The sequence below is a fragment of the Corylus avellana genome, chromosome 10, assembly GCF_965113065.1.
Source record: "Corylus avellana chromosome 10, dhCorAvel1.hap1.2, whole genome shotgun sequence".
NCBI classification, from domain to species: Eukaryota; Viridiplantae; Streptophyta; class Magnoliopsida; order Fagales; family Betulaceae; genus Corylus; species Corylus avellana.
In genome coordinates this window covers 7,561,231-7,588,992 of record NC_142499.1, presented here as the reverse complement: position 1 = coordinate 7,588,992, position 27,762 = coordinate 7,561,231, and the positions used below count along the sequence as shown (strand labels likewise).

The window sequence follows — 27,762 nt, the reverse complement described above, 5'->3', positions numbered from 1 at the left end:
CAAACTCTAATTCAATCTGCCACCGACTGATACAATTTCTTGCATCACTTTTTGACCTCTCCAACTTTTTCTAAATCTTTGGGCATATTGTGTATTGCATCGACCGAATTCCATTACTTTTTTGCTGAAAGTGTGCCATTATTTGCCACCGAATATCTTCAACCATTGTTAGGATGGGCTTACTCCTAGCTTCTTTAATCCAAGCATTAAAGCTCTCACCCAAGTTATTCAATAACATATCGCTTTTGGTTTGGCAACTAAAAGCCTGTCTAGACCATGATGCCTTAGGTACACCACTAAGGTAAACGTATGCATCTTTTTCCATTAACAAGATCTTCTGCATGTGGTGGTCAAAGGCATAAATATTGGCTGCTCGTGCAGCCCCCCACAACTCATCCTTAAAAGCTTTCCTCGTGTAGCCTTTCGCTTTGAAGTTCGCATGTAAGTGCCAAACACAAAAGCGATGCTCAGAATGTGGCAACATAACATCAACTACAGTTCCAAGCCCCTACACACATACATTTATGCATTGAATTATATGTAAGAATATAAGTAGTTTATTACACCAAATACCTTATGCCTGTCAGAAATAATCCAACCAAATTCTCCTTCTACCCCGCATAAGTCATCTACTAAAATGTTAATAAACCACTGCCATGACTCTTTTGTCTTTGCCTCGGCCACAGCAAATGCAATGGGAAACATGTCGTCGTTGCCATGCTTGCCTATAGCACACAACAATTGCCTTCCATATTCTCCCTTCAGATAACAAGCATTTAAACAAATTATGGGCCGACAACCATACTTAAACCCCTTCTTGCACGCATCAAGGTAAATATACATCATTGGGAAGAATGCTCCATCTCTCTATACGTAAGCACTATTACCAGGGTTGGTGCTAAGTATTGCTGACGCGTATCTCCTTGTGAGGCGATATTGTTTAGAATGGCAACCAAAAAGTTGATGCAATGCCTCCTTCTTCGCTCTATAGCAACGAGCAATGGAAACATCAATGTAAAGGTCTCTCTTCACCCTCTATTGCAATGCATACGGTGTCCATGTGAGATCATCTTTGAAGTCCTTCTTATAAGTATTAACAAGATACTTAACATCGCATCTAGTGTTTTTGTACTGATTACCACAAATATGAATCGGGTAGAAAGTTTTAATTTGTATACAAATCCTCTTAGCATCAATAGAGGCATGAATCCTCCATGTCATTGTGCTTGTAATGGTAATCGAACCCTTTCTGCACAGTATAAGTCTTTAGTGCCCGCTTGAAGGAGTATGTATCTGCAAACTGATCCCCAACTTCAAACGTTATTCGAATTTTCAAGTCATGTTTCTCATTGAACTGCCTATACTGCTTCTTCTTTCCAACATCGTTAGAATCACTGCCTTGCAAACTTGCAAGACCATCACCTAAATCATCAGATTCTTGATTCCCAATCTCGTCTCCCGTCTCACTTATGTTACAGTCAACCTTGTCCCACCAGTACACCGTTCCAGCCTTTTCTTTATTGACCTCATCAATATCATAGAATAGGTATTCATTCTCGCCATCATTTATTTCGAAGGCACTCAATAGCTCCTTGATGACTTCGTCAATATCCTGAATCACTTTGGTCTTCCATGGCCTACCACACCTTGTGTTTTTTGTACCTGTTTCGGGCACGGTGTACACACCAACATTAACATTTTCCCCTATACCGACATTAGCATTGTCCTCTTCATCTTGCAAAATAGGTTAAGCATTCTATGTTTTTCTTCGTTTTTCTTCTTACTGAAAAGTAAAAAAGAACAAAAGGATAACAACTACCAGAATTCACAAATGAACAACAACAAACATAATATATATATATATATATATATATATATATATATATATATATATATATATATATATATATATATATATATGTGTGTGTGTGTGTGTGTGTGTGTGTGTGTGTGCGTGTGTGTGTGTGTGTGTGTGTAACTATTGCTACCAAAACCGAAAAAATAATAATAATAAAAAAAACATATAATCAAGTGTATCTTCCATTGTGGAGGTCCTTCACTTGGCTACTTGCTTGCTTTGAGTTGTTTCGTCGGTCTATGTTTTTTGTTTGCTTGCTTGCTCGCTTGGAGATGCACTTGTGGTGGAGGTCCTATGCTTGGCTGAAGTCCTACCAGAAGTTGCTTTCCTTCATCTTCTTGAAAAATAAGATTATATATATATACACTAAGCATTCTCAATTTAAAAGAATAAACTAACCATCAATTACATTAAAAGAATAGAATGTCACCTCCTCTACTGTGGTCGGTTGCTTGCTTGCTTGCAGATGCACTTCTGATAGAGGTCCTTTGCTTGGTTGGAGTCCTAACAGCAGTTGCTTTCCTTCCTCTTCCAGAAAAAAAAAAATTAAAATAATTAAAACAAATTGTATTGATTAACCTAATCTCAATTTAAAAGAATAAACTAAACATAAATAAAATGAAAATAATAGAATCATGTGTACCTCCTCGGCTGGTGGTCGGTTGCTCGCTTGGAGATGCACAGTAGGTGGAGGTAATTTTTTTTTCCTAAAAAAAAAAAAAAAACAAATTTATATATATATATTGTATTCACTAAGCATTTTGAATTTAAAAGAATAAAGTAAACATCAATTACATTAAAAGAATAGAATGTAATCTCCTCTACTGGTGGTCGGTTGCTTGCTTTCTTGCTCGCTTGGAGATGCACTTCCGGTAGAGGTCCTTTGCTTGGTTTGAGTCCTAACAGCAGTTGCTTTCCTTCCTCTTCCTGAAAAAAATCAAAAGAATTAGAACAAATTGTATTGATTAACCTAATCTCAATTTAAAAGAATAAACTAAACATAAATAAAATGAAAAGAATAGAATCACGTGTATCTCCTCGGCTGGTGGTCGGTTGCCCGCTTGGAGATGCATAGTCAGTGGAGGTCCTTTTCTTGGATGGTGTAGCCGTACGGTCAGCCCTAGTTTTAACCTATGGGCTTTTACAATTTCTTGATTAAGAATTTTCATACTCTCCATCTTGTCGTTCTCCATCTCAATCTTCGCAGGTAGCCCTAGGTATTTCATCCACCCCACCACCCCCTTCTCCATCTTATGCTTCACGAGCTTCAAGAAAAAAAATACTCCTCTATCATTACAGCATCGTCTACCATATGTTCAACATATAAATGAACAACTTCTGATTTGTAACTATCAACAATGTTTAAAAAAATCTACAACGTCTGTATCACTATTCAAATGTATCACTCGATCATGATTGTCACCGACATTATACCAACAGTTAAAGTCATTCAAGTATCATAAATCACGAACCAGCTCTTTAACTTTCCAAACACTCAAATAGTCAACATCATACCCATTTACTTGATGGATGTCATCACCAACGTACATAAATGGGGTATGGTGCATTATCCCACCATCGTGGATGTTTATATTTGTAACGACCTAGGGAAAGGTGCTAACCACATCTGCGCTATCACCAAAAAAAAACTAGTCAATTTGGAACTTCCCAAGAATTCATTATGAAGCCCAGTTTCACCTAGTAACTAGGCAATGTCGGACTTAGCACCCATGACTATCATTATAAACCACCCACTCTATGAGGGCTTCTTCTCATCTTCCCAATATGGGATCAAGGTATTACAATATTGACAACCATATCTGTGAGCATATGAAAGAGTGTAAGAAAAAAAAATTTCTAGAATGAATTTAATGGTATCAGAGAACAAAAAAACCTGCGGACAAAATGCATGCTCTTTTATGTCTATCTTTCATAAAATAATAATAATAATAATAATAATAATAATAATAATAATAATAATAAAAGTTGCCCCGATTATTACATTAACTCCTTTCACTTGGGAGTTAAATTCTCCAACAATATTTCAAAAAAAAAAAAAAGAAGAAGAAGAAGAAAAGACCAAGTTATCTGCCACAAAATTACCAATATGAAATTTGAATCACAATAAAAGTCATATTATGACTAATATTATCAAAGCAATACTCGGCCGGAGAGAGCGGAGTTGGTGCACTCCATGTGCATTATATATTTTCAAAACTGCATGAAAGTTTGCATGTATATGTTTTCTCTATGTGCATTGAAACGTGATAAATAATGGACAATCACCCAACCCATGTGCCATAAATACCAAACTACCACCCCTTCTTTTTGTAATTATACACAACCCTCTCTATGACCCACAACCAATTGTCAAAGGACAAGTTAGTCCACTCATACCTTCTGCCTATTATGGACAAAGTCACTAAGCCTAAAAAAGTTCACAATTAATAATGGAATAAAGTATCGCTGACTTGTCTCATTCTAGGACCACAACCAATATGGACCACAACCAAAAAGTTCCAGAACCACAACCAAAAAATTCCATTATGACATCCACCGCCAATCCTTAGCAATAAAGTATATATAAAATGCAATAAATTATATATAAGATTCCAATACAACCAATTGTCAAAGGACTATATATAAATCCAACACAGATTTGACAAAAAGCTTGGGGATGGGGGTTTCAACAATAAAGCTTCCAATACAACAAAAAGCTTTCATCAATAAACATAATAGTCTTACATAACTTGTATTACCAACAAAACCCACAAAAAATTCCAGAAAATACCTTCGTTTTTTCTAAAAATTTTTGAATTAAAAAAATAATAAAAAAAAATGAATCAATGGAACCCTATCACCAATCTCGGGCTTCTTACCTGTGACGGAGTGACGCCGGAAAGGTTGTGACGACGTTGGACTAATGAACCGCCAGTGGGTTCTGGGTGCGTTGGGGGAGCTCTGTGGGCTGCATGGGTTTCATCCTTTGTCGTTGAATCGGGGAAGGAGGAAAAAAATTTGGGGGTTTAAATAATAAAACCACCAAGTTAGCCAAAACTCACAGTTTTGGCTAGTGAGTTTTGATCCTACGTGTCAACAGTGGACATGTAGGATCAAAAAATAGTTTGATGTAGGCTTCATTAAAACGGTGTGTTTCAACTTATATAACAGCAGTTAAAAAATTTTGACAGTAAGGCGGTTTGCTTTTTTTAATTTACTTATAAGGTCTTTAAGAAATTATTTGTAATTACTAACTAATTTCCTTCTCTTCACGCACTTCTTAACTCGAGCATAAACAAAAACCTAACCATAAGATATAGGAAGAAGTCCAGTCAAATAGATTTTTATTTTTTTTTATTCAACCATATTTTCGCATTATAACATTGAAAAAAACTATTTGTAGAATAGAAGTAATAAGTATTATAAAAATTATAACAAAAATTAAGGACCCAAAATGGAATCTGAAGCACAAAACTACATTAAAAAAAACAAAAACAAAAAAAAAAAGAAGAAGACTACTAGTATTTAACATTCCCCGCTACATTATTTACCATTTTCTTTTAACACGACCCTTGCAAACACAATTTCCAAAACCAAATCAAAATTAATACTAATTTAATAAAAAAATAATTGACTTTTTCATATATTTTTCTCAATTCCAATGAAATTCATATGTATAGGAAGTAGTCATATCAATTAGATGTTAAATTTTCGTAAAAAAATAAAATAAAATAAAAAAATAACTTAGGGAGAATTTAATTTTGGCGCATTGACCCAGTGACTTATAATATATTTACCCTAGTTATATTGTTATATACTAACTATTAATAACTTACTATATATGTTAGTTTATGAACTAACTAGTTAACATGTTATATATATATATATATATATATATAATACATAAATTCATAGTAATAATATTATCAAAGTATTATAATTAATATGTAATATTATATTTACTTAGAATAGTTAGTAACTAAGTAACTTCTTTCTTTTTTTTAATCAAAGTGACCTATAGACTATAGTTAACTACTTAAACTATGCTTACATAGTTAGTTAGTTGCTTAGTATTATTTAGTATATATTAACCAACTAGTTAATAACTTAATATGTTAGTTAATACTAAGTTCTTATATGTTTATACACATATATAAACATGTTTGTTTATAGGAGCTAAGCTCGTTAGCCTTAATCTAGTTGGGAGAGCAAGTTGGGTCAAACTTTATATGAGTTAGGCTCACAAGCCTTAATTGAGTTTTGTTGAGCAAGTTGGATATGTGTCACTTAATAATCGGGCGAATTTCTACAATCACAAATATATCAAGCAAGTTTTCGAACATACTAATTTATGGCCCTACTTAGAATGCTTGAGCAAAACCATTTTTGTAGCCTTACCTAGCTCTCAAGCCCGATTTTCCAATAGCTTGGACTTTTTGGTTTTCAACTGGAACACAATTCTCTTAGGCTTTTCGATTATAATAGTAACAAAAATGGTGCCATCCTCATATTTATTGGAACAAAAATTAAAGAATTCCTACGATCCATCATCTAAAAAGTAAAGTGTCATTTAAGCATGTGAAAAGCATATACTTGGTTATTAACGCTATTAAAAGAACAAGTTATTTTCACATGGTAAGAGATATGTCACTTTTTTGGAGAGTGAGTTATAAGAAATCCTACAACCTGGTATGTAGGAAATTTTTATCCATTTAAAAACCAAAAATTCTTACCAACTGGTCTTTGCTTATTATATATAACCCAAACAAACTTAAGCCTAAATTAGACATTCGTGTGTCATTGTAAATACTTTGTGTGTGTTTGAATGAAATACTTTGAGTGTAATTTAACATTAGGGAACTTCAAAAATTCTTTTAGTACTTGAAAAGTTGCGCAAAAGCAAAAAGACATCAGTTTGGCAAGAAGCTTAAAAATGAGATTTTATTTTTCTAAAAAGCTCTTTCAAGCCTTTTTTTTAATTTATTTATTTATTTTTTAACACAATCTCAAACAGGCTCTTACTCTCTCATAGTCTCACACTTTCTCAATTTCAACGTTAATACCTTTTTTCTTTTTTCTTTTTTTCTTTTTTTTTTTATTTTTATTTTTTAGTTTGTTATTTTACTGTCTTCCTTTTAAATATCTCTTCTTTCTGGTCACCATCAGCAATGGTTCCCCAGGACTTTATATCTTTTACTCGTTCAATATACAAGACTCGTATGTCATACCTTACCTCATAGATCCGGACCACACTGGCAAACACACTACTTTCTGTACTAAAATATTAATTTACTTCGAGCCGTGTAGGCCTAAGACCCAAGTTAGACCCGGTACTCACTCAACTTGAGCCTATATATATATATATATATATATATATATATATATATATATATATATATTCTCTGGATGCATCCATCCCATCATGGTTATTACCGTCCTAAGAAGGGCCAATTTTCCTTTTTCACTTGAGATTTGAGGGCAAAATTTGTCTGTATGTGTGTCGAAGATCAAAATCACAGATTCACAGGGGTGTTTGTGTTGGGAAAATTGATAATTAATTGGTTACCAATTTCCCACCAGCCCTTTATGCGAAAGACAAGTTTGAAAAGAAAACGCACGAGAACACACATCAATCACACACATACACAAAGAGTTTACGTGGTTCGGCAATATGCCTACGTCCACGGGGCGTAATCCGGTCTCCTTCTTTACTATTGAGAAATATTGAGTATAATAGTACAAGCTTGAACCGCTCAAGTTTAATATTCCAAACCCAAGCCCTTAACCCCTTGTGCACCTCACTCAACTGTCCATCTCAAATACCCAGTAAAGAAAAGTCACAAAGTGTTCTCACCAATTTGGATTTTCCGGATCCCCACTTAACCAAGGATTGCATGTCCTTTTATAGTGGCTAATCACGAAAAATAGGAGAACAATTTTAATCCAATTGCTACTGGGAAAACGAAACCATCATGAATACAAAGTCTTTTCATGATGAAGATAAGCATTGCAACCCACATGTTTATCCACACACGTTTTCTCCAAAAAATCAAATTCCAGTTGTTCTTGGACTCCTTTTAAAACTAACCTTATCCTCTTATAGATAAATATGACTTGAGCCCACAACTTGAATATTGATATTTTTCAGCAATTATCTTCACACTTGTTGACAATTTGAGCCATTATCAACAATCTCCACCTTGGCGAAAATTTGACAACCTCCACCTGAGACCTCAGGTCCGCATCTTGACGGATGCCCATCCCCACGTCCTGGGATGTCTTGCAAAACACTGTCTACACCAACAGTAATAATTCCATAAGAATTATCATGCTCCACCATAAAGAGCACATGCACTTAGAACTAAACCATTCCAAGAATTTTCATTTTCGGCACATGTCGAAAAAATCCTGCTGAAAAATATGGTGCAACTTCCATGTTTGGTTCCCCCGGAAGTTCATCAGCCATCGACACCCTTTTCCACCACATACCCAACATCAAAAAACCAAACCAATGTCTCGTATGCAAATGTGGACCCGCTAATAGAACACATCCATTATCCTGACATTTTTAGCGGTCATGCCAGAGGATGTACATGCCCTTATCAAAGAACATCATCATAATCATCTCTCACTGCAGCGAGAGAAACACTATTAGCGTTTTTGGAGCAATCTGCCGAGCCTGCTCCTCTCAATATTTTGTGTAGCCCAGATTGGATGTCCTTGACTTGTATTTGCCACAAGCCAAAGTTCATTCTTCCGTCGAACCTTTCAATCACAAACTTCAAGGACTGCATTTCTTCTTAACTAGTAGAAATCCGCAACCAAGCTCTGATACCAATTGTTGGGAAAATTGATAATTAATTGGTTACCAATTTCCCACCAGCCCTTTATGCGAAAGACAAGTTTGAAAAGAAAACGCACGAGAACACACATCAATCACACACATACACAAAGAGTTTACGTGGTTCGGCAATATGCCTACGTCCACAGGGCGTAATCCGGTCTCCTTCTTTACTATTGAGAAATATTGAGTATAATAGTACAAGCTTGAACCGCTCAAGTTTAATATTCCAAACCCAAGCCATTAACCCCTTGTACACCTCACTCAACTGTCCATCTCAAATACCCAGTAAACCAAGGATTGCATGTCCTTTTATAGTGGCTAATCACGAAAAATAGGAGAACAATTTTAATCCAATTGCTACTGGGAAAACGAAACCATCATGAATACAAAGTCTTTTCATGATGAAGATAAGCATTGCAACCCACATGTTTATCCACACACGTTTTCTCCAAAAAATCAAATTCCAGTTGTTCTTGGACTCCTTTTAAAACTAACCTTATCCTCTTATAGATAAATATGACTTGAGCCCACAACTTGAATATTGATATTTTTCAGCAATTATCTTCACACTTGTTGACAATTTGAGCCATTATCAACAGTTTGAAGATCACAAAATTTTCCGTATAATACAAAATGCTAAAAAAGGAACAAAAAACATAAACCCTAAGCAGCTCAAAAATGCACCCGCGCAACACTTTCACCAACGGCCTCTTCTCCCACCGCCGAGACTTCCTCCTCAGCCGCGATTCCTCCTCTCCCACGATTTCCTCCTTTCCCATGATTTCCTCCTCTCCCTCGGCCCCGAAGCTTGATCTATCCAGCTTAAGCCCTAGTGACTGGACTCCCCTTCTCTTCTTATGCTGCACTTCGTCGTCGTCGTCGTCTTCCTTGTACTTGGCTGAGCTTCTGGAAGTGAAGGAAATCTCTCGTGATCCTCCCGGTCCAAATTTAACATCACGTGGGGCACCAGAATGCGGCTGATCATGTTTAAGAGCTGCTAGTCTCTCTGCAATAGGAAGAACGTCCTCGTTCGAAAGTGATACATCGTTCCAGAATGTGTCTGCATGTCGCCCATCCTTAACTTCATACAATCTAAGAATTTCAAGAAAAATAATCATCAGTCGCACAAAAAGTTTCCAAGATTTCACTTTTGATAACGATACAAAGGATCCAAGCACCCTGGTTTAAACCCTTCAACACACGCTCAAGATACACAATATGGGGGAGTAAAAAGAAAATTCAATAAAACTCAACAAAATGACAGATCTATCTAACCATACCTAGAAAGGCAACACAAAGCAAAAATATGCCACAAAGTCTCACCTTGGAACTCGTGCTTTCTTTGTTTTTCTTTCGTCATTGTCAAGTTCGCCATGCCGTGACATCAGAATCACTCAAACTCTGCTCTTCATCCTCCATAACAGGTTCAAAATGTTCCTCCACTAACGATGGTTGCTTCTTGGCAGGCATAGGATGTAAAGCCAGATACTCGCGGGAGAACTCATCAATTTCAAAGTCCTGGATACAAAATCAGAAACAAAAACATAAAATGGAACATTCTAGTGATTCAGAACCCATCCAGAAACAGATAATACATGAGAAGCCCTCACTCTTTACAACCGTAGAGGCAAGTAAAATTACTTTTATCAATTCCACATAAATTTCAGCCTATGCTAAAATTGCTTCCTTCTTTTTTTTGGTTCACCCAATATTGAAGATGAGGATTAGATGTTGAAAGCATGCATTTTGAAACATTTTATTAAACCGTTGAAAGCATTCCATAATAATCACCAAAATCTGGCTTTTGCGTGTCCATATATTGGTTAAGAGAAATTTTATTAAAAGCGCAAAACGCCCTAAGTACACAAGCAGTATGCAACAGGAAGCACCCAACTAAAGCGAGCATAATTCATATATAGGTTTATGATTTAATAATATTCTTCATTAACAGATTCTTGATGCCACGGCGACTTCTAAGCTCAAGAGACATTTGGTAATCATTGTACAAAGTTGGTCACCATAGAGACATTTTTTTATAGAAGAGGTTAGACAAAAAAAAAAAAAAAAATCTAAAAAGAAAAGGAAAAGGACATCCACAAAACAGCACTACCAAAATGATCTCATTATCATACCTTATTTGTAAACAATTCTGCAAACCGCTCATCTTTGAGTATCTCAGCGCTAAGTCCTTTCTTTTTCTTTGATTTCTTTTTAGTCTTATTCTCATCAGCATCTTTCTCCTCGTTTTCTGCTTCCTCATTTTCAAGAATACGAGCTGCAAGATTGGTCGATGAAAGCCACCACCTTTCTTAGCTCACGGGCACAATCTCTCCAACCTCTCCCTTGCCCCTCCAGTATTACAATAAAGCCACTCCAACCACCACCCCCATACTCTGCCACCACCAAATATCGGTCAGATCTCTCTGATGTAGATTGGAATTCAAAACTTATCTTATCTTATTTTATCTTTTAGTCTTTTATTATGTTTTTTTGCTAGTTGTTTATTCTATCTTTTCTTTCCGTCTTTATTTGAATTAGATTTCTTTGTTAGTATTTTATTTGATTTAATTAACTTTCGTAGACTTATAAATTAACTTTATTTCATTATTATCTTAGGACTAGGAGTCTTGGGCTATAAATATATGCTTATAACCTTTAACAATTCAATTTATGATTATTATTGAGTTTTGTTAAATAAGAATACTTATAGTTGAGTTTCTTCTTCTTGTTTTTCCTTAAAGCATAGATAGTCTCTATTGTTTAAGAAGATTTCTTTGATTCTTGTGATAGTCTCACAATCTTAGAAATATTTATCCCTTCTACTTCTTGTTTTTCTTGTTCTCCACAATCTTATGTTGCATCAATCTCTTAGCTAAAAATGGATTATATACCTTGACTCTTTTCCTTGAACCAACTCCATTGTGACCGACAACCAAGCATCACTCACTTGACCCAAAAACACACTCTGGATACCCCGTGACTATTTTCAACCAAGCGTAAAACAGACTCATCTATTCCTACCGAAAGCTCAAAAGCTTTAGCCTCTACATAAAACCAACTCAAGAAACCATCACAAACAATCAAACATTGTGGACTACAACAACGCCGACACCCCAAAAAAACATAGAAGCGTTGACATGCACCACCAAAAACCGACAGGAGAGAAAGAGAGAGAGAGAATTTACAAACCACATGTCAAGGCTACATTGTACATGAATTGAAAAATTACATTTCAAATACATGTCAATTTAATAGATTGGGCTGAAGGAATTTCCTTCAACCCAGTTTGGAAGAAAACTTTATCGTTCACAAAATAAGATATGCATATTATCAAGTTAATAAAGCAATTAGACAAACAACAAAAGAGCTAGATCATGAGGTGAAAATAGAGAGAGAAAGTAAAGAAGTAAATTGTTTTGAGATGCAACATCTTGAGTGAGATATCTAAAGCCTCATTACATTTTCTTCACTAGTCTTGACAAACAATTTTAAGTTACTTAATGATCATTCAACCCTAAAGTTAAATCAGCAAAGCCTAAAACTGACTCAAGAAGACATCTCCAACAAACAACTTATACTCCATATAAGAAACCACAACAACACAATCATTTCCTGAAACAAGTCTAACAACTTTGACCTGGTTTTATGCATAACATATATGTCCCTTTACTAGCTTGACACACTCAAAACTATTTTCTTACAAATGTTTCTAATAAAAAAACATACAACATACCCAGTGAATGGAAAACAAAACATCTTCAACAAATATCAATATTTCTAAAAACAGCACGTACACTATATCTTTTGTGAAAAATAAGGAATAGAAATGAAGACAGCCTTACCTTTTTATATAGCCGATAATCAACAAAAAAACCCATGCATGTAGGCTTGTAAGAGATTGGTGCCAATTAGATTAGTCAGATTCAACCTCTCAAGGTCTTCTCTTGTCAAGAATTTGAAGTTGTCATATATTGTTGTTTGTGCACCCTCCTCTAGCTCTTCCTGTAAGATTAACTTAGAGAACATCAGCTATGTAACTCAAGAAGATCTCAAATGAGATTGACCTAAAGCAGCGAATGAATCAAATAACATATGAAAAACACACTCCAGGTAAGAACACCACTTCGGGGCAGGTCCCAGAGCAGGTAAGAAATAAGATGGTATTTGGCTGCAGTCCAAAGCCAGTAACATCAACCCACTGCCACTAAATGTACAAATATCATTTATAGTTCCTGCAATCGGCTCAATGTTGGCCATGTCTTCACCCTGAGGACAACAAAAAAATCAATTAAAAGCCTAGAATATAAGGAGTGATGAGGTAGACGAAGAACCCCTATTAGCCATATCCAAATTATTCAGGTAACACACAAAAATCGTCCACAGGAAAGCAATATACATACATATATAGGTGGATATATGTACCAGCTAATATTGAGACATATACTAATAACTGAGACAATGTGTGAAAATCATATGAAAAATAACACTACATGCAAAGGCTTTGATCTTATAACAGTTTCTAAATTGATATTAGTTTGCAGAGAAAAATGGAGTTTCATCTCCATATACGTAAAAATTACAAAAAGAGGGGCTAATGAACAAGAACCTTCTCTTTAGATATACAGAACACGTCATGAATATATCACATTGTAGTTATAAACTGTTAGACAACCTTGCAATACATGGAGGAATGATGAAGACTAAAATGTAACTCAAACAAAGACAACTAATGGAATTTTAAAACGTTTAAAATGTGGAGAGAGATAGAGAGAGAGGTAGAGAGAGGGAGGGAGGGATACAGCGAGAGAAGGGAAATTATAATGTTGCTAATAGAATCCAATTATCAGTTTAGGGTTTAGCAAACCTAATATTTGGCATTAGATGAAGGGGACTTCAAAGCTGTGAATGTACAAAGGAAGCATGAAAAGTGGAAGAAAGGGAAGAGAAACAATATGAGAGACGATAGTGAGGAAGGGAAATCGAGTGTGGTTATTGTTGCGAAAAATAAGAGGCAGGGTTAATTTTCATAATCACCCCACACACCAATTATTATTTATAAAGAAGAGTTACACAATTTAGCTCAAACTCCTCGACTAATAACACAAACTTAACCCTATCTAAGGCAATAGATAGTGCGTTCTTTATCCTAATCTAACACTCCCCCTCAAGTTGGAGAACATATGTCATATAATCCCAACTTGGAACAAATAAATAAGTTGGAGAACATATGTCATATAATCCCAACTTGGAACAAATAAATGTAACTTGTCAATTAAGGACCTAGAGCTTTGAAGAAAAAAATTGCCAATTGATCTTTTGTTTTCACATACGGAAGGACTTTCTCTTTATTAGTCAATTTATCATGAACAAAGTGTCAATCTACTTCGATATGCTTTGTATGTTCATGGAAACCTGGATTTGTGACTATATGGATGGCTGCTTGATTATCACAAAATAGTTTCAGGGGTGTTTCCAATTTAAAAAACTTTTCCATAAGAAAATTTCTGAACCATATAAGTTCACAAGATGTATAGGACATAGCTTGATATTCTGCTTCAGCACTACATCTCGCAACAGTGGCTTGTCTTTTGACATTCCAAGTCACCAAATTTCCTCCAAGGAATGTGCAATAGCCCGTGGTAGATCTTCTGTCTAATGGTGAACCAACCCAATCTGCATATGTATAACCTTCAATACACAAATGACCATGATCCTAATATAAAAGTCCCTCTTCCTGGTGATCCTTTCAAATACTCAAGAATCTGTAGCACGGCAACCCAATTGGGCATTCACGGTTTCTTAAGAAATCGACTTACTACACATACTGCAAAAAAAGATGTCGGGCTGAGTAATAGTAAGGTAATTCAACTTTAGTCCTAGTCTTCTATAACTGCCTGGATCATCTAACAATTCCCCATGATTATTTGTCAATTTCTGATTTGGATCCGTTGGAGTACTAGTAGGCTTGGACCCCAGTAACGTCAAATCCTTTAAAAGATCCAATGTATACTTTCTTTGAAAAAGACTTATATTGTCAGCTGACCAAGCCACCTCAATGCCTAGAAAATATTTAAGCGTGCCTATGTCTCTAATGTGAAACTCAGTACTCAAAAAATACTTCACATTCTAAATTCCTCGTCATTGCTGGTCACAATAATGTCATCAACATATATTACTAGCAAAACATACATGCTACCAGAATGAATATAGAAAACTGAATGATCTATGACATCTACTCATGCCAAACTCGAGTAATGCCTAAAAACTTTCCAAATCATGCTCTAGGTGCTTATTTCAACCCATAAATGGCCCTTTTCAGCTTACAGACCTTGTCAGGCTCCCTCTAAGCAACAAAACCAAGGGTTGCTCCATGTACACTTCTTCAAAAAGATCGCCATGTAGAAAGGCAATCTTCACATCAAGCTGATATAAAGGCCAATGAAATGAGACAGCTAGAGAAATAAGTACCCACACTGAAGCAATTTTAGCAACTCGAGAGTATATTTCAGCATAATCCACTCCATAAGTTTGTGTGTATCCCTTGGCAACAAGACAGGCTTTCAAACGGCCAATGGTACCATATAATCAATATCTAATAGTATAACCCAACGACAACCCACAAGCTTCTTATCATAAGGTAAAGGGACAAGATCTTATGTCTCATTACAATGTTTTTTTTTTATAAGTAATGTTGCATATCAAAAGTGAGAAGGTGTGCAACCCTAGTAGACAGAAAGTATATAAGATAATGCTAAAAAAAGAAAAATTAAAACTAAAAAAAATTAAAAATTAAAAAAAGCTCAAAGAAGCCCTAGACCTGCCAAACAGTCCTGCCTTTACCCTGACTATTACCACTGCCTCTAGCATCAAAATTAATGGAGCATTCCAAACTTTTAAGCTCGAAGACAGTGTATGGCAGTCATAGGAAGATGTCAAGTGGAGCCCATGTCTCATTACAATGTAAGGCAATCATTTCGTTGTCCATAGCCTTTCTCCATCCATCATGTGATAAAGCATCTCTAAGACACATAGGAAGATGTGAAGTGGAGAGTGGTAATAAAACAGGAATACGGAACAGATAAAGCATATGTTAGAAGAATGTATTAGGGTTTGAGGGTATTTTAGTCATTTGTGTATTCTTTAAGCTTATATAATAATATGTTTGAGGCACGCTACGTATGATGTGACGAGCCTCCACTTTTCTCAAAACCTACTTCATGCAAACCTCTCAACATGGTATCAGAGCCTAGGGTTTATACTTTTCCTAATATTGTGTATTTTTCTTCTATTTCATTTTTTTTCTCCTTTCTCCAACGTTTTATCTGTTCCTTTTTATCTCTCGCCCCCATTCATCTTGCTGATTGAAGAAATATAAATTCTTGGGCTTCATGCCCGTGCTAGGAGATGGCGCCGAGCTCACTCTCACCAATAATATGATCTCACCACCATCTCCAACCAGTTGTCATCGGCAGAATTGGTGTAGTTGTTGTCTTTGGTGGTTGGTTGGTGTAGTCGTCGTTGGATATTTTTCGACACGGTTTGAGTGTCAATGGCACGTTCGCAGTAGTTGCGTGTCGTCGGAGGTTCTATGCGTTGTCGTTTGGTGTTTTTCGGCATGGTTTGGGTGTCGCCAGCACATTATCGGTGGTTTTTGGCACTGTCGGGGTGGTTTTCAGCGCTGTCTGGGTGGTTTTCGACGCTGGTTGGGTGGTTTTCTGCACGGTCTGAGTGTCGCCAGCAAGATTTAGGTGTCACAGCAACGTTTGGTCCTTTTCCAGCGATTCTCCAACTATTTACAAAGAAGAAGCTTGGTGTTTGGTTACAAGGATTTGCTGCTCGTATTCGGGATAAGGATATCCCAACCTCAAACCGGGATAAGGCTGTCCGCATTTTGATTTTTCACTGTTTAGCCCGGTTCAGACACTGTTCATCCCGGTTCAGACCCAGTTCAAGCCCTGTTCAGACCGGTTCAGCCCAGTTCAGACCGGTTCAGACCCTGTTCAGCCCGGTTCAGCTCTTTTCAGCCCGGTTCATACCTTGTTCAGCCCGGTTCAACTCTGTTCAACCCGATTCAAACCCTGTTCAGCTTGGTTCTGACCCTGTTCAGCCCGGTTCAGGTTATTTTTAGTTGACTTAAGTTACTTGCAGCAAGTTTTGTTTCGAATTGGGTCTGTTTTGGTTGAGTTTTTTTGCCTATTTCTACTTGGTAGTTTATTCTTTGGTGGGATCTTGTAGTTGTTGACCTTTAGTTACCACATTATGGCACCTAACTCCGATTTGATTACTTCTGCTTCTATGGGTCCGGCCCCTATGACACTTGTGAAACTAAATGGCAAAAATTATGTTTATTGGTCGCGATCCGTAGAAATATACTTGCGCGGGAAAGGTTTGTATTCTCACTTGGAATCCGGGAAGCCTTCGGATCCTAGTTCTGCGAGTAGTTGGGACTAGGACGACAATCAAATTATATCTCTTATGTTGAACAGTATTGAGCCCCATATTGGATCCTCGTGTCTTTATCTTCCTACTCCAAAGGCAATTTGGGATCATCTCCAGCATATGTACTCTGGTACTGGGAACATCACTCGGATTTATGAGGTGTGTAAACAATACTTTGGGCTTGAGCAAGGTAATCAAACTGTCGATGAGTACTACAATCAGGTTGTCGCCATTTGTTAGGAGAGAGGCATGTATCAACCACTCTCCACTGATTTAAAGAAAATGGAAAAGCAACGTGAAGATGTAGATGTGGTTTGGTTTCTACTTGGCTTGAAACCTGAGTATGAGTCTGTTTGTGCACAGATTTTGGGTGGCTCCGACCTCCCATCGCTTCCTGAGGTTTTTTCTCGGCTTTAGTGTGCTACTATTTCTGATCATAGTTCTCTGTTGAGCACGGAACGTAATGATGATTGTGCTGCTTTTATTGCTACTCGTGGTAGCTTTAATAGTTCCCGTGGTGGACGTGGTAGTCGAGGTGGTCGTGGTTTTTGTGGTGGACGCAATTACCAGGGAGGTGGTCACATTGGAGGTCATGGGCCTCGCAAATGCATTCATTGTGGTCGTACTAACCATTCGGTGGATTTTTGTTGGGATTTACATGGCACACCATCTGGGTTTGCCAATCAGGTTGCTTCTCACGAGGATTCTCCAGCCCCATCTGGGCCACCGATTCATTCGAGTTCAAATTTCGAGAATGATCTGATCACCATTCCGAAAGATGAGTATGCTCAGTTCTTAGCCCATAAGTGGGTTTCTACCTCTTCCACTGCTACTCTTGCTCAATCAAGTACTGTATCTCACTGTCTTTTATCCTCCACTAGTGACCCCTGGGTTATCGATTCTGGCGCCAATGATCATATGACTGGTTCATCTACTTCCCTCTCTAATTATCATCCTGTTGCTACACCTAAAAGTGTCACCTTAGCTAATGGTTCCCTTTCCAAAGTGGTCGGCTCAGGCACTACCCATCTGAGTCCTGATATTGAGTTGTTGTCTATTCTACATGTTCGTGGTTTTCCTTTTAATTTATTGTCTATTAGTAAAATTACAAAAACCCTTCACTGTTCCGTTAGTTTTTACCCTTCTTTGTGTATTTTTCAAGATCTCAAGATGAGAAGGATGATTGGTATAAGGCATGAAGTTGATGGATTATATTATCTGGATATAGCACCTACACCCCCCTCTCATGCTTTGCAGTCGTCCACATCCGCTCTTCAGTGGCATTATCACATTGGTCATCCTTCCCTCTCTACGTTGAAGCATCAAGTCCCGAGTCTTCGTCATCAATTGTGTGTTTTGCGAAGCTTGTCAGCTTAGTAAGCATCATCATGCCTCGTTTCCATCACTAGTTGTTCCTAGGGTTTCTAGTCCATGAGTTAGTTCAGTCTAATGTATGGGGTCCCATTAATGCAGTGTCCAATAAATTCCACTATTTTGTTACTTTTGTGGATGATTTTTCCTGTATGACATGGTTATTTTTAATGAAAAATCGTTTCGAGTTATTTTCTATTTTCCAAATCTTTCGCAATATGATTAAGACTCAATTTGCTCAGAAAATTCGTATCTTGCGTTCGGATAATGCTAAAGAATATACCTCTCGTTCTTTTGAGTCTTATTTGTCTGATAAAGGCATTATCCATCAAACCTCATGTGCTCACACTCCACAACAAAATGGTGTGGCTGAATGCAAGAATCGCCATTTATTGCATGTCGCACGTTGTCTCTTGTCTCATATGCATGTTCCCAAACAATTTTGGACTGATGCTATTCTCACTGCTTGTTATTTAGTTAATAGGATGCCCTCCTCGGTCTTAGAAGGGACCTCTCCTCATTCTCTTTTATATCCTTCTTCATCCCCATTCTCCTTGCCACTGAAGGTTTTTGGGTGTGTTTGCTATGTTCACAATCTGGGCCCTGGTTTTGATAAACTTGACCCTCGTGCTACCAAATGTGTCTCTCCTGGGTATTCCACAACCCAGAAAGGCTACCGTTGCTATAGTCCGGTCCTTCGACGCTACTTCACTTGCATTGATGTTACCTTTGATGAGTCTCTCCCCTATTTTCTTACTATTACTTCCTTAAGCGACTCTTCCCTTGCACCTGATGCCGCATCTCTTCCGCTGCCTGTTCCCTTCCTCTCTGATATCCGCCACTAATTATATTTAACTAATATAACAATATGTTTGTCAACCTAAGGGCATGGCGTATACTCCTAAGGCTATAAATTTTCCTAAGCAACGAGTTAGGCATGGCGTATACTCTAACTCTTTTCTTTTCTAAGGGATTTAGAATGATGTATACTAAGTTGTTCCTTAGAAAAGCATGTACTCTATGGAAATCGACAAACACATGAGGCCTAAGGCATGGCATATACTCTCGGTTCCCCATGTTGATTAACCCAAGAATCGCGGTGTGGATTCTTTTATTACTTATGTTAAACCCAGGACTCAGCCATCCAAATTGATTTAACTAACTAGTCCATACCAAATGCATATGTTGATCAGGCACACACATATGAGGAATTCATGCAAGTAGGCATTAATCAAGTTAAATAGCACAACAAGATCATCACAAAGGCGCCAATATTGAAATATTAACTAAACATAACTAGGGCTTCAATCTAGCCCTACTAATTAAATTAGCTACACATAAAATTGATGTTAATCATCTTCATAAAATAAAAGAAAAGAAAGGAAAAGAATAAACCCGAGACTTGAACTTGAAGAGCCCCTATTCTTCTCCTTACAAAGTATCTCTATTCTAGAGGCTTAAGGGTTTATTTATAGGTTTTAGAAGTCCTTAACAAAGTAGTAAACCTAGGAATTTCGTAGGGTTTTGAGACCTATTACAATTGGGAATTGGAAAACCCTAATATGGAAAGAGGGACATTCTGGCCGCCACTTTATGTGTCTCCTGCGCACGGGTACGATCGATCACAGCCCGTGTGCGCTCGATCGCAGGTCTACGATCGATCCTTCTTCTGTCATGCGCTCGATCGCTCCTAGCCTGATTTATGCTGTGTCCTCTTTGGTATTGCGCTCGATCCCAGCTACCCTATGATCGATCACAGTGTCAGGGAGCTCCAATTTTTCCCATCTTCTCTCTTTGAGCCCAAATCATCTAGATTTACTTCATTTTCTTCCAAAAGCCTGCAAAAGTATGAAAAACACATAAAGGAATTAAAATGGCCTAATTAACTAAAACCAAAGGATTAAAACATGCAAGTTAAAGGCTAAAAATATGAATATTTTAGCACTTATCACACCTCCAAACTTACATATTGCTAGTCCCTTAGCAATACAAAACTAAAAACAGGAATGGAAAAATAGAAAAAAAAAAAGATAAATCCATCTTTCGTGAGATGTACGATTGCATTTAGCATATGAAACAAGCATTTTAAACCCCTAGGAACTCCCTAGTGGACGAGTGAAGTCTCGTGAGGGTTTTCCAGAAATGTTACCCTCAAACATCATGCAAGAGTTCATGTTATTCCAAAAGTTAAAGCATCACTTCAAGATCATAATTTTCATTCATAAGCAAGCTTAAAAAGATGAACGCCATCTTCACAATGAATTGGAATCTCAAAGTGCAATTACCTACAAAGGACATGCTAAATCACCACAAGTTTGAAATTTGTGCAGAGTGAATTAGTACAAAATTATGAGGCTTCCAATTCTTTCCAATATGCAATGTCTCCTTATCTCAGAATTCATTGAAATTCCTATTAGAATGACACAATGGCATTTTTTTTTTTTTTTTTTTGGGTCAGGTTGTGCAATGTTGGTTCCCTTAAGCTTTCTATTTGACCCTTGTAGCAAGTGTTAAGTCAATGACTCCCAAACCAGATGGTTTTAGGGCATTAGGTGTAAAGACACCCCTAAGGACCTATTAACTCAAGTCAAAAAGGCTACAAAACCAACTAACCATGACATTGATCAAATCCAAATTTTTCACCTTTTGACGTGAACACTCAATGCTTTGAGGCAAGAGGTCCAGTTACTTAGTGAAAAGCCATCAATGATCATTTATTTATTCTTCTTTTTTTTCTTTTTTTTTCTTTTGTTTTTTTCTTTTCATCACTATATATGCCATAGTGTCATCTAATAAGTCATCCAATTTCATCCAAGATGCAGAAACACACATATTAGACCTCATGTCATTCCTCACAAATTATGTGCTAATGTGCTTGTGTGATCAAATCAAATATGTGATTTTTCAACTATCCTCAACAAGTAACCAAACTAACAGATTCACTCATCAGATCATGTGTTCAAAATTTTAAGTTCACTGATGAATTCAAATCACAATTCTTTTTAGATCAACTTAAAATTCTAGAGCAAACATGAATATGCATAAAATTATTATTTTTTTTTTTTTCAAATGAACAAACAACGACACAAAACAAATAACATGAAATTGGGACAAAGTGTATGTGAACATGTGTGCCTATACCCCCAAACTTAAATGACACATTGTCCCCAATGTGTCTAAGTAAAGGAAAGAATGTACCTGGGAGATGGTCGATATGGTCGTGGAAAGCATTGCTCATAGCACGGCCCCAAACTTGAAGTGAAGCACACTTGTCCTTGCAAAATAAGAAAACACACAAACAAGTAAAAAGGAACAAAACGAAAACTAAATAAAAAAATTTTAACTGAAAACACTTTAAACAAAAGAAAAGGATAAACTATGGGGTGCCTCCCATGAGCGCTAAGTTTTACGTCTTCAGCCAGACGATGATCCCTTCTCAGTGCTGTCCAGAAGTAGATGCTTCAGATTGTGGTGGTGCATAGGGGGTAGATTGGAGTGCCAGATCTTCATCTCTTGGTAGCAATTTCACTTCGAGATATGGCTTTACTCTGTTTCCCTTAACCTGGAATATGCGATTGCTTTCTAGATTGCGAACCTCCAACGCTCTATGAGGGAAAATTTTAGTAATAATACAAGGTCCAAACCATCTTGACTTAAGCTTACCAGGGAAAAGTTTCAATCTTGAATTATAAATCAACACCTTTTGTCCTACATGAAACTCCTTCCTGACTAGTTGTTTGTCATGATATGCTTTGGTCCTTTCCTTGTAGAGCTTGGCGTTCTCATAAGCATCCCGCCGCAGTTCCTCCAGTTCATTGAGTTGTAGCTTCCTCTTGTTGCCAGCTTGTTTTATATCAAAGTTAAACTGCTTGATGGCCCAATATGCTTTGTGTTCCAACTCCACTGGTAGATGACATGCTTTCCCAAAGACTAATCGATATGGAGACATACTGATAGGTGTCTTGTAAGTAGTCCTATAAGCCCATAGTGCATCATTCAAGCGTAGGGACCAATCCTTCCTATTTGGGTTTACTGTCCTTTCAAGGATACCTTTGATTTCTTTGTTGCTGATCTCCACTTGGCCACTGGTTTGGGGATGATACAGAGTTCCAACCTTATGAGTGATGCCATACTTCTTTATCAAAGAAGCAAAGGCATAACTATTGAAGTGGCTCCCTCCATCACTAATTATTACTCTTGGTGTCCCAAATCTAGTGAAGATGTTGTCCTGCAAAAACTTCACAACCACTTTGTGATCATTAGTCTTTGAGGGGACAGCCTCAACCCATTTGGACACATAATCCACACCCATAAGGATATACAAATAACCATATGAATTAGGAAATGGACCCATGAAATCAATACCCCATACGTCAAAGAGCTCCACCTCCTAAATATTTTGCATTGGCATCTAATTTCTGGATGAGATGTTGCATGTCCTCTGGCATTTATCACAAGAGCTGCAAAACAAAAAGGCATCCTTAAATAGATTAGGCCAATAGACCAATAGAAACCAGATTGTAGTACCTTAAGTGCTGTTCTCTTGGCCTCAAAGTATCCTCCACATGCAAACTGATGACAATGATGCAGAATGCTCCAATGCTCTTCTTCTGAGACACACCTTCTAATGATTTGATCAGGGCAAAATTTGAACAGATAAGGGTCATCCCAATGGTGTTGTCTAGATATAGACATCAACCTCTTCCTTTCTTGACTAGACATTCCTAGGGGAAAAACCTTGGCAGTTATATACTTCACAATGTCTGCATACCATGGAACTTGGACCTCAACTGCAAATAATTGCTCATCTGGAAACTTTTCATTTAATGGAAGCTCATCTCCTTCTTCCTCATGAAGTAATCTGGATAGGTGATCTGCAACCACATTCTCACTGCCCTTCTTATCTCTGATCTCAAGATCAAACTCTTGCAGTAATAATACTCATCTGATCAGTCTTGGCTTTTCATCCTTCTTAGCAAACAAATATCTCAAAGCAGCACGATTAGTGAATACAATGACCTTAGAGCCAATTAGGTATGATCTAAACTTCTCCAAAGAAATATGACAGCTAATAATTCTTTCTCAGTGGTAGAATAATTTAACTGGGCATCATTTAATGTCCTAGAAGCATAATATATTGCATGAGGTACCTTATTAATTCTTTGACACAAGACAGCTCCCAAGGCAAAGTCACTGGCATCGCACATGAGCTTAAAGGGTAGACTCCAATCAGGTGCTCGCATTATTGGTGCAGAAGTGAGCAGCTTTTTTAGTGTGTTGAAGGCAGTCATGCATTCTTTAGTCCATTCAAACTTGGCCTCTTTCCCTAGCAATGCACAGAGGGGTCTAGAGATCTTGGAGAAATCCTTGATAAACCTTCTATAGAACCCGGCATATCCAAGAAAACTCCTCACCCTCTTTACTGTCAGAGGTGGGGGAAGTTTGAAGATGATATCTATCTTGGCCTTATCCACCGCAATGCCCTTGCTTGAAATAGCATGACCTAATACAATGCCTTGTTGAACCATGAAGTGGCATTTTTCCCAATTGAGCACTAGGTTGCATTCTTCACACCTCTTGAGAACATTCTTCAAATGGTGGAGGCATTCATCAAAACTAGACCCAAAAACACTAAAGTCATCCATAAATACCTCAATGGTTTTCTCTACCATGTCTGAAAAATGCTCATCATGCATCTCTGGAATGTGGCTGGGCATTGCATAAGCCAAACGGCATCCTTCTGTAGGCGAATGTGCCAAAAGGACATGTGAAGGTGGTCTTCTCCTAATCTTCTGGTGCTATTGCAATCTGATTATAGCCACTGTACCCATCCAAGAAACAGTAGTGGCTATGGCCAGCTAACCTCTCTAACATTTGGTCAATGAAGGGTAATGGAAAATGGTCTTTTTTGATTACCTTGTTTAATCTTCTATAATCAATGCATACCCTCCACCCAGTGGTTACTCTTGTGGGTATCAGTTCATCATCTTCATTCTTCACCACTGTGATCCCACTCTTTTTTGACACTACTTGGACTGACCCATTTATTGTCTGAGATGGGATAGATGATGCCCACATCCAGTAGTTTTAATACCTCTGCCTTGACCACCTCTTTCATGTGTGGGTTGAGTCTTCTATGTGCATCCCTGGTTGGCTTTGCTTCGTCTTCAATGAAGATTTGATGCATGCACTTACCTTTGATATCAGCAATGGTCTACCCCAAGGCAGTTTTATGTTCTCTAAGAATTCTCAACAGCTTTTCTTCTTCCCCTCAACTCAGATTTGCTGCAATGATGACTGGTAGTGTCTTGTTTTCTCCCAAGTATGCATATTTTAGGTGCTCTGACAATTGCTTCAATTCCAGCTTGGGTGCCTGTACACCAGAGGGAACAAGAGAGGGATTAGTAGGCTCCAGAATCTCGAAGGGAGGATTATACTTACTTGAGTATTTTGGAGAAGCCTCAAGGTGATACACTATTTCAATGACATCATTAGTAATATCTTCAAGCTCTGGCTCAATATCCTGCCTTGTGAGACTATGGGTGAGGGTGGCCTCCAATGGATCTTTATGTTGGTCCTGCAAAACTATCTCACTAACATCTTGGATCACACAAACATCAAAACATTCTAAATCTTCTTGAGGTAATTTCAATGCATCGAATATTTTGAATTCGATTGTCTCACCATTTACCTTCATACTCACAATACCCTTTTTCAAACCTATTGTAGTATCAGCAGTTCTCATAAAGGGCCTTCCTAAGATAATAGGTAAAGGTGATGGCATAGGGGATTCTTCCACATCCAATACAATGAAATCAGCAGGTAAAATAAATGTACCTACCTTTACCAACACATCCTCCAGTATACCTCTTGGTCGTTTGATGCTGTCTGCCAGTTGCAATGTGATAGAGGTTGGTTGAAGTTCCCCCAATCCTAGCTTTTCATATATAGTGTAAGGCAGCAAATTCACCCCTGCTCCTAGATCCAGTAGCGCCTTTTCAAAAGAATGGTCTCCTATCCTGCAAGGAATGGTAAAACTACCTGGAACTGTTAGCTTTGGTGGTAATTTTCTTAACAAGACTGCACTTACCTCTTCTGTTAAGGCCACTGTCTCATACTCCTGAAACTTCCTTTTGTTAATGCAACAATCCTTTAAAAATTTAGCATATGAAGGAATCTATTTAATTGCATCTAATAAAGGAATGTTGATTTCTACTTTCCTCAAGGTCTCAAAGATATCACTGAGTTGCTCTTCTTTCTTTGGTTTGACTAGCCTTTAAGGAAAGGGGGGTGCATTTACCTTTTCCATTTTATTTACCTTAGAAGTTGATGGTCCTTTTGGAGTTGCTTGAGGTGGCTCTTCAGTTCCAATGACTTTGCCATTCCTGAGAACTATGACTGCTTCTAACTGCTGATGACTCCCTGGGTTGGAAATTCTCCCTGCTTTCCTTCACTCAGCTCCTTTGCCATTTGCCCCACTTGCACTTCTAGTCTTTGAATGGCTTGATCAGTCTTTGTATTGAATTCTTTTTGATCAGCCGTGAATTGCTGTTGTGAATTCATGAACTGCTGTTGGGAAGTCATGAACTGCTGTTGAGAAGCCACCAGGGTGTGTATCATATTCTCCAGTTGGTTCAGTTTTGACTTTTGAGTTGGCTGGCGTGCTTGTTGGGAACCTTTTTGTCCTTGATTGTTATTCCATGATAAATCAGGGTGGTTTTGCCATCCTGGCTTGTAGGTGTTGGAGTATGAATTGTTCTTGTAGGGGTAGTTGCTTTGTCCCACATAGTGCGCTTGCTCCTGATCTGCAGATGAATATAAAAGGCAAGTTTCAGTAGTATGACCTACTTGAGGACATGTGGCACATACTTGGAATTGGCTGGCTGGCTAATTGGGAGAGATGCTCTAAGTAGTCATGGCGTTTGCAAGCATAAGGAATGCCTTCTGCATGGCAACCATCTGATTTTGCTTCCGCTATTTTCTTCATTCCTGCCTTTGCTCCTTACACCATGCCTCCTTTTTGATGGAAATTGTTGAGTGTGTTCACTCAACCTCTCAAAGATCCCTATGGCTTCCTCACTGCTCTTCTTCATCAGCATACCTCAACAAGCTGTATCAACCATCCCTTTGTTAGTATCATCTAAACCTTCATAGAAAAATTTGTGTCTGCTCATCTTGAGGGATGTTGTGATGTGGGCACTTTAGAAGCAAGGAATTAAAGTGATCACAGGCCTCAAAGAACAAATCTTCATCTCATTGTTGGAACATTGGAAGTTCCCTTTTAAGTCGTTTTGTCTTCTGGGCTGGGAAAAACCACTTCAGAAACTTGGTGATTAATTCTTCCCAAGTATGGATGGAATCTGCAGGAAAGGAATTGTACCACTGTTTAGCATTATCTTTCAAGGAAAAAGGAAAGAGGACTAACCTGAGTCTCTCTGGAGTTAGGCCTTGGACATGCTGCAACTTGCATAAATCAAAGAATTCTTTAAGATGCAAGTTGGGATCCTCAATAACTGTGCCTCTGAAGTGAGTCAATGCATTAAGGATTTGAGGAGAGATATAATAGCTGTCATCCACCTCCAATTGATATGCTATGCATGAGGGTTGATGGAGGTTTGCTGGAATGTATGCCTGCTTCATTGGTCTCCTCACCCATGGTGGATTTGCCTCTAATGGTCTTGGCCCAATTGGATTCTCTTGCAAATCTTCCATCTCAATTTCTTCTTCTTCTTCTTTGTCTTTAGGTCGTTGTCGAATTGTCTGCTCAATTTCAGGGTCGAGTGGAATAACGGTTGAGGCTTAAGATCCACGACCTTGCATCAACTGAATTACTTCTTCAGTTAGGCAGCTTCAGTACTACTGGCCCGGATACTCCCTAGAACTGCGCTGGATCGCAGGTTGGTGCGTCCGATCGTGTGCGCTCGATCGCACCTGGCTGACGATTGATCGCAATCACAGAATGCCAATCCGCAACCTACAACAGAAAACATAAAAGTTAGGGAAAACGAAAAATATTTTTGATTTTTGCTAACAACTAAATTGAAAATTGAAAATTAAAATAACACAACTAAAGAAAAATAATTTAAACAAAATTCGCTGCAATCCCCAACAACGGCGCCAAAAACTTGATGTACAAAATATCTACCTAAATTAATAGGTAAATAATTGTACGTTTTACCTGCAAGTGCACAAGGTCAACATAATAGTAAATGGTGCAAGTACAGGATCATTCCCACAAGGATTGCTGAAT

At 37.7% G+C, this 27,762-nt stretch overlaps 2 pseudogenes; one reads left to right on the top strand and one right to left on the bottom strand.

Moving 5' to 3' along the window:
• Positions 1-1,192: 1,192 nt before the first annotated feature.
• LOC132162253 (uncharacterized) overlaps positions 1,193-27,762 on the bottom strand; it is a 40,460-nt pseudogene continuing 13,890 nt past the window's right edge.
• On the top strand, positions 16,962-18,340 carry LOC148583300 (uncharacterized; annotated as a pseudogene).